At 39.8% G+C, this 10706-nt stretch overlaps 1 pseudogene; it reads left to right on the forward strand.

Moving 5' to 3' along the window:
• The first annotated feature begins 3766 nt into the window (after positions 1-3766).
• Positions 3767-6931, forward strand: LOC148100506 (myelin-associated glycoprotein-like; annotated as a pseudogene).
• Positions 6932-10706: the final 3775 nt, after the last annotated feature.

The raw sequence follows: 10706 nt of genomic DNA on the forward strand, positions 1-10706 counted from the left end.
TGTAAATTAAATCTGCCCGGAGCTCGGCGGAGGGATTGTGAGCTGCTGAGTCCATGTCTTGGTCGCGTTCTTCTGTCATGTTTCGGTTGTGTGGCAGGCAGGAATTGGACCCAAACTCACGGGGACAGAACTTGAACTCAAAAGCACAGACTCACACACAGCATGAGGGAGAACACGACACAGAACTGAGGGAGACGCGGACCTAAATACACAGAGGGTTAACGAGGGAAGTGGGAGCACACGGGGAACACAGCTGACACAGATAATCATAACGAGACAGGGCAGGAGTGAACACAACATGACGCATACTGACGAGAGACTGTCAAAATAAAGGTTCAGACAGGAGGAGAGAGAGAGAGCACAGACATAACGGGCTGGGGAAAACATTGAATGCAACACAAGGGGAGACGAGGGCTCACAGATACACAGAGGGGCACACAGGGGGTAAAAGTCACAAGGGGAAATCAAATAAGGAACAACTTAACAGAGCAACCCAGGAACCATGGCCCAAATAAAGAACAAAATACAAGAATACATGAAAACTAAGAATGCTGGGCCAACATGGCCCAGGATCATGACACTCTCACAGTCTGTTTCTAAAACCTAAAAAGAATTATGGATTTGACCAACTGGTCTCTGAATGCTATTGACACCCTTTTCTCAACGAGAAGTCTGGGCTCGGGAGAGCCCGAGTGCCCTGGAGGGACTTTCCCTGCTGCATACACGATGGACGGGTGGCAGGAATGGAGGGTCGTGTGCCTGGCGGGACTGTCGATCGAGGACGCTGAAGATATTTACCTATTCGGAACCATGATAACAGAGTTCTTGCTGATCGGCGCTGGCTTGGCCCTGGCTTATCGGAGAATTAAGAAAGCGGAACCGGCTGTTCAAAAACTCCCTGATAACGACTGTGTTGAGTCTGTTCCTTCCCATTCCATGCAAGGCCACCTGGGTTGGCTGGAAGACTGTACTTAGCCTGGCAGGGCGAAGGACACTGTCTCAGCTGAACTATGGACATGCACACATACATATACTGATACTGATAAGCACTCACTGACGCATCACCCTCCCTACCCCGGATCCAACGCCACCTCCAAAGCTTACCTCCCCTCTGATGTGGACATTGGTTCAACTGGAGGCGCAGTTGAAGATTGCAGTGGTCCCAAATCAGATGTACACACTGGAATACTTTCCCATGTTGCTTGTCTGTGTTTATTGTGCTATGGTGTGTTAATATCTGTGCATTCCTGCATTATCCTTTTGTGTTACACATTTCGATGTTTTTTTCCTCACTACCTAGCCTGACCTGTCTCCCCAATGTGATGTTTGTGTATTGTATGTACGTATGTACGGTCGGCAAGGTCTGTCATCTTGGTTGTGGGCAAAAGACCTGCAACTGACAAATAAAGGCTATCTCATCTCATCATATCTGCCAATCGCAGCCTGTGGGGATTGTGATTGTTTTCTACAGCAGCTGTCTCTTAAAGGTTTAATCCTCAGTCCACATAGCATGCACTAAAAACAGCAAACATTAACCAGTAAAACCAAACAAAAAATGTAATTAACATCATCTTTAGTGTCTTTTTGTTGCAAAGATTTTGCACATCAGCTAAAATTCACATGTTCATATGAATTTGTTCAAATCAATTTGTTCTGCTTTTTTAATTATGTTTACCACTCAGTCTCTCACATCATGTTTTATTTGAGCTCATCTAAAATTAGTAAAGCATTAACACTAAGAGTGAAGTGGGTTGCTGCACTGTTGTCAGGGTCACTTTAGGGCTGTGAAGTGCTGTCAAGTGTATCTCGCTGTTCATGATTCTTCTTTGTTTTTGCTACTTTCTACATTGTAGATACATACTGAAGACATCAAAATTATTTTGATCAGCTTCATGATGTAGTCACCTGAAATGGTTTTCACCTCACAGGTGTGCCTTGTCTGGGTTCATTTGTGGAATTTCTTGCCTTCTTAATGGGTTTGGGACCGTCAGTTGTATTGTGCAGAAGTTAGGTTGGTACACAGCTGACAGTCCATTTCAACAACTGTTAGAATTCATATTATGGCAAGAACTAATTAGCTAAGTAAAGAGAAATGACAGTCCATTATTACTTTAAGAACTGAAGGTCAATCAGTCTGGAAAATTGCTAAAACTTTGAAAGTGTCCACAAGAGCAGTCGCAAAAACCATCAAGTGCTACAATGAAACTGGCTCACATGAAGAAAGGAAGGAAGACCAAGAGTCACCTCTGCTGCTGAGGATAAATTCATCCAAGTCACCAGCCTCAGAAATTGCAAATTAACAACATCTCAGATTAGAGCCCAGATAAATGCCACACAGAGTTTCAGTAGCAGACACATGTCTATATCAACTGTTCAGATGAGACTGGGTGAATCAGGCCTTTATGGTCAAATAGCTGCTGAGAAGCCACTACTAAGGAAAAGCAACAAGGAGAAGACAATTTTCGAGCCAAGAAACACAAAGAATGCACATTAGACCAGTGGAAATCTGTGCTTTAGTCTGATTAGTCCAAATTTGAGATCTTTGGTTCCATCCGCTGAGTCTTTGTGCGACACAGAAAAAGTGAAGGAATGGTCTCTACATGCGTGGTTCCCACCATGAAGCATTGAAGAGGAGGTGTGATCGTGTGGGGATGCTTTGCTGGTGATACTGCTGGGGATTTTTTTTAAAATTGATGGCACACTGAACCAGCATGGCTACCACAGCATCCTGCAGCAACATGACATCTCATACAGTTTGCATTTAGTTGGACCATTATTTCTTTTTAAACAGGACAATGACACCACATACACCTCCAGGCTGTGTAAGGGCTATTTGACCAAGGAGAGTGATGGAGTGGTGAGCCAGATGGCCTGGCCTCCAGAGTCACTTGACCTAAACCCAATCAAGATGATTTGGGAGGAAATGGACCGCAGAGTGGAGGTAAAAGACTGTTGGAAAACCATTTCAGATGACTACCTCATGAACCTCACAAGGAGAATGCCAATAGTGTGCAAAGCAGTAATCAAAGCAAAGGGTTGCTATTTTAAAGAGTCTAAAATAAAACATGTTTTGAGTTGAGCTGGTTGCAAAATATGATTTTTGTCATTTTTCAAGTGGTCTTGAACTTTTGATTGGGACTGTACCCTACAGAAACACTTCAGAGAATTAGACATAAGCAATTAAAAAAGGTTTACAACCAAAGAATTGAGACTACATTGCATATCTAGACAATACCTTAAACTATCAGAAAAGGCCTTAAAGCTGGTGTGTTTAGGAGACTCAAAAAGGAATCAAAAGTAGAAGGAAGGCATGCTGATCAAGCTGTCATGTCAACAAAAACAACAACTGTGAATGTACTTCTAAAAAAAAGATAAGAAAAAACTGTCCCAACCATATGTATATGAGGGTAAAAAAGTTTTGTGCATGATAAAGTGTATGTATTGGGTATTAAAAGCAGACTGGAGACTCACAAGTCACACTTCTGAAGGAAATGAAAGTAACAACAAATGTGAGTGTGTAACAGTGACAAGAAAAGATGACATTACGGTGGTCTTTGTCTTTGTTCGTAATGTGCATTTGCTTTAAAGGTATGGATAATTTATCTGTAATCTTTATTTCTCACAAGATGTAAACTTAAACAGTTTTTTTTTTCATATGGCTTTACTTTTTTGTCCAGTATTTTGTGAGTATTAAATGATCTTTTCTGTATTTTCCCATGCATTTAATCTCTCTTTCTTTCACTGGTTGTCTTATTCCTGTACTTTGATGAAGCAAACTTCATCAAATTTTACTGTGGATTGTATTACAGTTTCTCCAACGGAAGCTTCATCTTGGACTGTAAAGGTGCCATCCTCAGTAAAAGGTCACCTTGGATTATGTGTGGTGATCCCCTGTTCTTATGACTTCCCTAGTCCACAAAATGAGGTCAGCGAGTTCACAGGGATTTGGTACAATGACAATGATCAAGTCATCTGTCATTCCAATGCATCTCAAATTTTGGATCCGTTTCTGAATCGGACAAAACTACTGGGAGATCTCAGCAAGAAGAATTGTTCTCTGATGATTGAAAATCTTCAACAAAGTGACGGATGGCCTTTTTATTTCCGGATTGAAATTAAAGGCCACAACCAGTCAATGATAAAGTCTCTATTTCATTGAGTAAGTACAATTAGTCAGTGTGAGTAAGTACTATTAACAATAACACCACATTTTCTAGTTCTTGTAACTATCTCTTTGTTTCCAGTGTTTTTACCGTGATGTTTTATTATATTGATAAGTGCTGAATAAATATTTTAGTGTGAATGTGCAATGCTCTAGAACATTTTGCTTTATTTTTCTTTCTCAGCCTTTTCTCAATTTACTGAATTATTCCTTCAAAGCTAAGATTTAATAAAGCATTTTTTTTAATTGCTAATTGATTTAATGGCAAGAGCACTTTTTTATCAGTATTATTTAACCCTGTTTATTGCTATGACTTACTTTAATGTAAAACCTTGCATAGCAAATTTTTTGTCAAACTGGGTGATTTGGATTTAGATGTTAAGTGTCTCTGTATGGAAGATAATGGGCAAAAATGAAAACAAAAAACTCATCAGCAGCTATACTGTTTAAGTGGACTTGTATTTCCATTACAGTACACTTACCATCATGATGGAGTTCGGGTTTATGATCATAATCTTTTTTGTTAACACAGGTCAACCTGATTTATCTGTGCAGGAGGAGATAAAGGAGGGTGAGAATGTGTCTGCATCCTGCTCCGTGTTTCACTCCTGCCCTACATATCCACCTTCTTTCATCTGGAGTCACTCTGGAAAGCAGCAAAATCAAACACAGCAGCTTCATGAAGGCCAGTGGAATTCAACATCTACTCTGACCTTTCACCCAAACCGCTCTGATCCCAACAAGCCTTTAAAATGCAAAATAACATACCATCGAGGTCTGCTCCGAGAAACATCTAAGATACTTCAAGTAAAATGTAAGTATACTGTACATTAACAGTGTATCAACCACTGTAAATAGTTTCATTTTTTTAAGCATTCAAAATTGGCGATACAGTATTTTTTGCAATTAAACAATATAAACAAGCAAACAAATAAAATAGGTGCAGTAACCAACATAGCCGACAGGTCTAGCCCAGATCTGGTGTCAAGCCGGCACTGCTGGCTGACTTCTGGTATGGTAAGTGGTATGTTGTCCAGATATGGGTCAGGCCTGGCGTAGATGACACCGTTTATGTGGCACAATTGTGGTTTGGTGTATGTGGCCCAGGCTCATAGAAAAGAAGTCTGGTCCGGATCTGGCATCAAGCTGGCGCTTCTGACTGACTGGTGTCATAGCAGGGTGTATGTCAGCCAGATGTTGGCCAGGTCTGGCTAATGATGGCACTATTTATGTTCCTATTTTCGTATTTTAGTTAGAAGACCCAAATGCCATGTTGCAATACTATACTGCTATGGTAGCCAACGTTTCAAATGCAGGTTTGACAGGTTTGTGAGTGTACACTTTATCCACAACCTAGTGACGGTTTACTCATGTTTACCACTGGGTGGCTGTAGCTCAGAGGTAGAGCGGGTCACCTAATGATCAGAAGTTAGTGGTTTAATCCCTGGTTCCTCCGGTCTTCATGTCAAGAGCATGAATGTGTATGAATGTAGTTAGGAAGCACTCAGTTGAAAAAGTGTATGATTGGGTGAATGTGACATTTTGTCTAGAGCACATTGAGTAATTTCTGAAAAGAGATTCGTCATGTTGCTTTTGCACTATTTTGTTACTGCACATGTTGTTATTACATGGCTTGATTAAGGTACACATTAGGCTGACACTGTTCAGCTCCAGCAAAGGGCCAGCAGTGTGTCTGCAACTGGCCCGTGGCTGCACACAACTTACACATACCCCACATACTGCAGTATGTGCTGCACTGCTAACAGTGAAGAAGGGGTAATCAGATAATCAGATCCTGCACCTCAGCGTGTTATGCATGTTATGTTACACTAGAATGAATTCAATTACAAAACACTTTTTTTCATTCAAACATACATAATAAATGCATGGCTATCTTCCATTTTTATTTCATGTCCTCACAGATGGCCCTGACATCAAGACTTCCTCAAAGTGTTCTTCAGAGGACGGCGTGGTAAAGTGTGAGTGCATCGTAGAGTCCGAGCCTCCCAGCATGGTACATTTTGTTCTTGGTGACAGAGTCCTGCAAAGCAGCAAAGCAGAGAAAAATGGCTTTGTTACTATTGAGACTCTGCAGACAGACTTTGGGTCTTTCAGGTTTGTGCACTGCCTGGCAATCAACGTGGTGGGATATGACAACATTTTGCTCTCTTTACCTGTTAATGGTAAGAAAGACTTAGGATGGATTGATCTCTCTGTTTTTACATGACAAAAATACTTAACATGGTTTCTTTGTCAACAGACAACATGCAGAATATTTTTATCTCGTCTGGAGCAGGTGGGATTTTGCTGATTATTTTGATAGGAAGTGGAGTGGGAGTTGTTAAAAAATGGTAAGTTGTCATGAACAAAATCATTGCAGATAAACAAGTAAGTCATGCATGCAGGAGAATCTCTAAATATAGCAACAGTTTTCAGAGCACCAGAGAGTCAGAGAGACCTGTCAAACTTCTGTAATGCCCGAACAAAAAGGTTTTATTATTCTTCAGCTCAGTTTGCAAACAAACAAAATCCTACCATGATAAAATAAGATTTTAAAAGATGTGTAAATACATTACATGTTGGGTTTTTTTTTTGCATTCTTTCTTCAGGAAAAAGAACAGGGAGCATATCCCTTCTCCTGACATTTACGCAAATGATCCTGTCTATGGCAATGTAGGGATAAGCAATGCTTTCTTAATTGATTCATTCATAATGTACATGCATAAAAAGGGAGTTAATTAATCTTGTTTCTCTTTGCAGATTGCTTGAGATGAGTCAATATATGACAATGTGTATTGTGTGGAAGACCAACTACAGTCCATGTTGTTGAGTCAAGAAAAATGTTGTTTTGGGGTTGGGTTTTTTTTTTTTTTTTGTTTGTTTTTTAATCTGTTATATTTCTATAAGTCTGTAATCTATGACTCATGTTTTCTTGGTCAGACCAATGATCTAGTTTGAAAGATTAATAATAAAGTTTAGTCAAATATACAAAATTACAAAAAATCTGATCTCTGTTTTTATTATGATTTGATATATATGACATTTTTGTTCATTAATTACATTCAGTAATATTTGTTACTATTGATAGCATAGAAGGCTATCCATAAGTATTGTGGAGTATATATGGAGTTATATACTCCACAATACTGCTTGTGCCCCAAAATGTAAGATACTTGGGAAATATTATTTCTTTTTTTTTTTTGACAAAATTACCAAGAAATTATACAATATTTTAAATATTTTAATTACTTGTTCAAAACTTAAATTTACTTAGGGATAAATGACACCAAGTGGAACAGAGGCAGTGATTAATAATATTAATGCTTAAATGCAGAATGGTGTATCACGATGTAAACCAGGGGTGTCCAAACCTTTTTCACTGAGGGCCACATACATAAAAATAAAGGAGGTATAGAGCCTTAACTTTAGTGTATTAAAGTTAGAAAAATCTATTAAAGGTGGTCAAATATGTTATATTGTTGAATATAATTAAAGACAAAACTGCCTTCATCACAACTTTCCATAAATGGATCTTTCTTGATTCATTTAGAAAAAGCTTTAGTAGCTCATTCTCAGAACAGCAGCCTCAGCTTTCTTCTTAGACAGAAGATTTACAGTACAGAGAAAAAACAATAAAGGGGAAAATGGGATGGGTAAATTTCAAGCTTGTTATTTAAGTTATTAGGCTTAGCTTAGGGGCTCGCTCGGGCCACTTCGGGGGCGGGGTGCCCCCGGCCTCTCGGCCTGGGGCTCGGTCACTCTGGCACAGCTGGCTCACGGGCATATATTTATATATAAACATATATAAATAAAACCACTTTTTTTTACATTAGTAATTCCTTTTGTGCATAATTTTATATTATTGTTAATCATAAATTAATGAAAGCAACAAAACAACCCGAAGAGCCGGTTCGGAGCCGAAAGAGCCGGCTTTTTTTAGTGAGCCGAGCCAAAAGAGCCAGTTCTCTAAAAAGAGCCGGAAATCCCATCATTAGTAGCTTGGGGTAAATTTCTTCTGTGATTGTCCTTTTTGGTGGAGCAACTGCCTTGATCAACAGAAGCTCCCCCTAGTGTTAAAAGTAAGAAGTGCAATACACTCAAGCAAAAGTTGAAGTGCAGGTCATATTCTATTGTATTTATAAAATTTCTTGCGGGCCAATTAAAAATGGACCGCGGGCTGTTGTTTGGACACCCCTGGTGTAAACACTCAGTCCACAATAGAAGGCCCCAGCAGCCTGTAATAGGCTTACTGTCACAAAATAACTAAGAGAGGAATAAGGGTCACCCAACTCAGTCCTAACTATATGCTTTATCAAAAAAGAAAGTTTTAAGCCGAATCCTAAAAGTAGAGAGTGTGTCTGTTTCCCGAATCCAAACTGTTTTTATTATTATTATTAATCCAAGCAAAAAATTCAAAACCTTGTAGTCCCTCTACAGAAGAGGGGACTGAAAGCCGAAGGCTCTGCCTCCCATTCTACTTTTAAATACTCTAGGAACCACAAGTAAGCCAGCCGTCTGAGAGCAATGTGCTCTAATAGGGTGATATGGTGTTATGAGGTCTTTAAGATAAGAGGGGACCTGAATATTGAAAAACTTGTATGTGAGGAGAGGGATTTCAGATTTGGTATTGGATTTAACAGTGAGCCAATGAAGAGAAGCCAGTACAGGAGAAATATGCTCTCTCTTTCTAGTCTTTGGCAGTACTCTTGCTGCAGCATTTTATAGTTTATAGTTTATTTATTTATATAGCACATTACAACAGGAACGTTGACCAAAGTGCTGTACAATAATACAAAATACCTAGTAAAATAACTTATAATATTGATAACAAACATCCAATATGAATTAACAAATAACTCCCATACTGTATTAAAAGACAGTAAATACAAATGTGTTTTAAGATAAGATTTAAAAAGATTGACAGTAGGAGCCTGTCTGATGTGTAGGGGTAAATTATTCCACAGCTTAGGTGCTAAAACTGCAAATGCTCGATCGCCTCTATGAACCAGCCTCGACCTTGGTATGGCTAAAAGCAAAAGATCACTTGATCTAAGAGATCTAAAGGGGGCATAAGGCTGCAAGAGGTCAGACAAATACCTGGGAGCCTGTCCATTCAGGGTTTTGTAAGTCAAGAGTAACATTTTAAAATGAATTCTGAAGTCGACAGGGAGCCAATGAAGAGAGGCAAGCACCGGGGAAATATGTTCACATCTTTTAGTGCGTGTCAGAAGACGAGCTGCAGCATTCTGGACCAACTGCAGTCTTGCCAGGCAGGTCTGGCTAACTCCAGCATAAAAGGAGTTACAATAGTCCAGCTGGGATGTAATAAAAGCATGAATCGCCCATTCAAAGTTTTTAAAAGATAAAAAAAGATCTCACCTTAGATACATTAGAAAAAAACTTTGGCTTTTCTGCTTTTACAATGTCCTGACTGTCTCTCAACATGAGAAAAGACACCTGCAGCCCATCTTTTTTCCACTTACGCTCAGCCTTCCTGCGCTCTTGTCTGGCTGAAGGAGTGGCCTTATTTATCCATGGGTCTGATTGTGGTTTCGAGCTCATAGTCAACCTCATCAAGGACAGTTTTGCATTCATCATAAAAATTAGATGTCATTTCCTCAGTACCAAAGCCAAGGGGAGCTCTTAAAACTTTTTTAAAAGCAATAGAAAATTGTTCTGTTGCAGATGGGTTAAAAACACGACAACGGCATGTTGGAATAAGAGGTGTAAAATGGCGGAGAGATAAAAGTATATCAAACACAACAGGACAGTGATCAGAAAAAACAGCGTCACATATTTTCATGTGAAATTCTGAGAGTACGTGCTTCTTTTGCGGTGGAGGAACACCAGAGTAATTGCTTACGGAAATTGCTTTCTTCTCCTCCAGAACATCTTATGTACACAAACGCGCGTTCCAACTTCTTATCTGGTGCGCGTCTTTTATTTTGACAGCGAATGCGCACCTGCGGACCACTTATGTGCAGCCCTGGTCATAACACTCCCTGATATAAAATTAAGCATTTCTCCCTCTCAAGAAATGCTTGAGCCATTTACCAACCATTTGTCGTGGATAAAATGATCGACAGACCCTGGCAACCTCAGATTTCAACCCTGGTCAAAAAAAAAAAAAGCGGGAAACTCTGTCATAAGTTTTCCTGATTCCTAAATAGCCAGATAGGGGGTTATCATGGGCAAGGACACTTGTAGACGGTACTCTTTTGGTACCACAATCTGAGTGATCGCGTCACACCCCATTCTAGACACTGGGGACCACTTATGTAGCAATACACCGTTGTCAAATAGGTACGACACGGGTTGCTTGTTGCCTGGCAGGCAGGCAGACAAAGTAACATCCAGACTGCTGAGCTTTAATGAACTGTTCTCTGTCTATTGCCAAGAAAAAGTCATTTGGTATCTCATTGGCCTAGATTAATTTCTTGTTCCAGGAGGAAGTTTGACAGGAATTTTAGGCTTTTTCAAGAACGTATATCTGAAATGTCCACCACATCGGCCTGGGCACGAGTAACCACACATGCCGCAAAAA

Source organism: Neolamprologus brichardi, chromosome 11, assembly GCF_056152115.1.
Source record: "Neolamprologus brichardi isolate AB-2024 chromosome 11, ASM5615211v1, whole genome shotgun sequence".
Lineage (NCBI taxonomy): Eukaryota > Metazoa > Chordata > Actinopteri > Cichliformes > Cichlidae > Neolamprologus > Neolamprologus brichardi.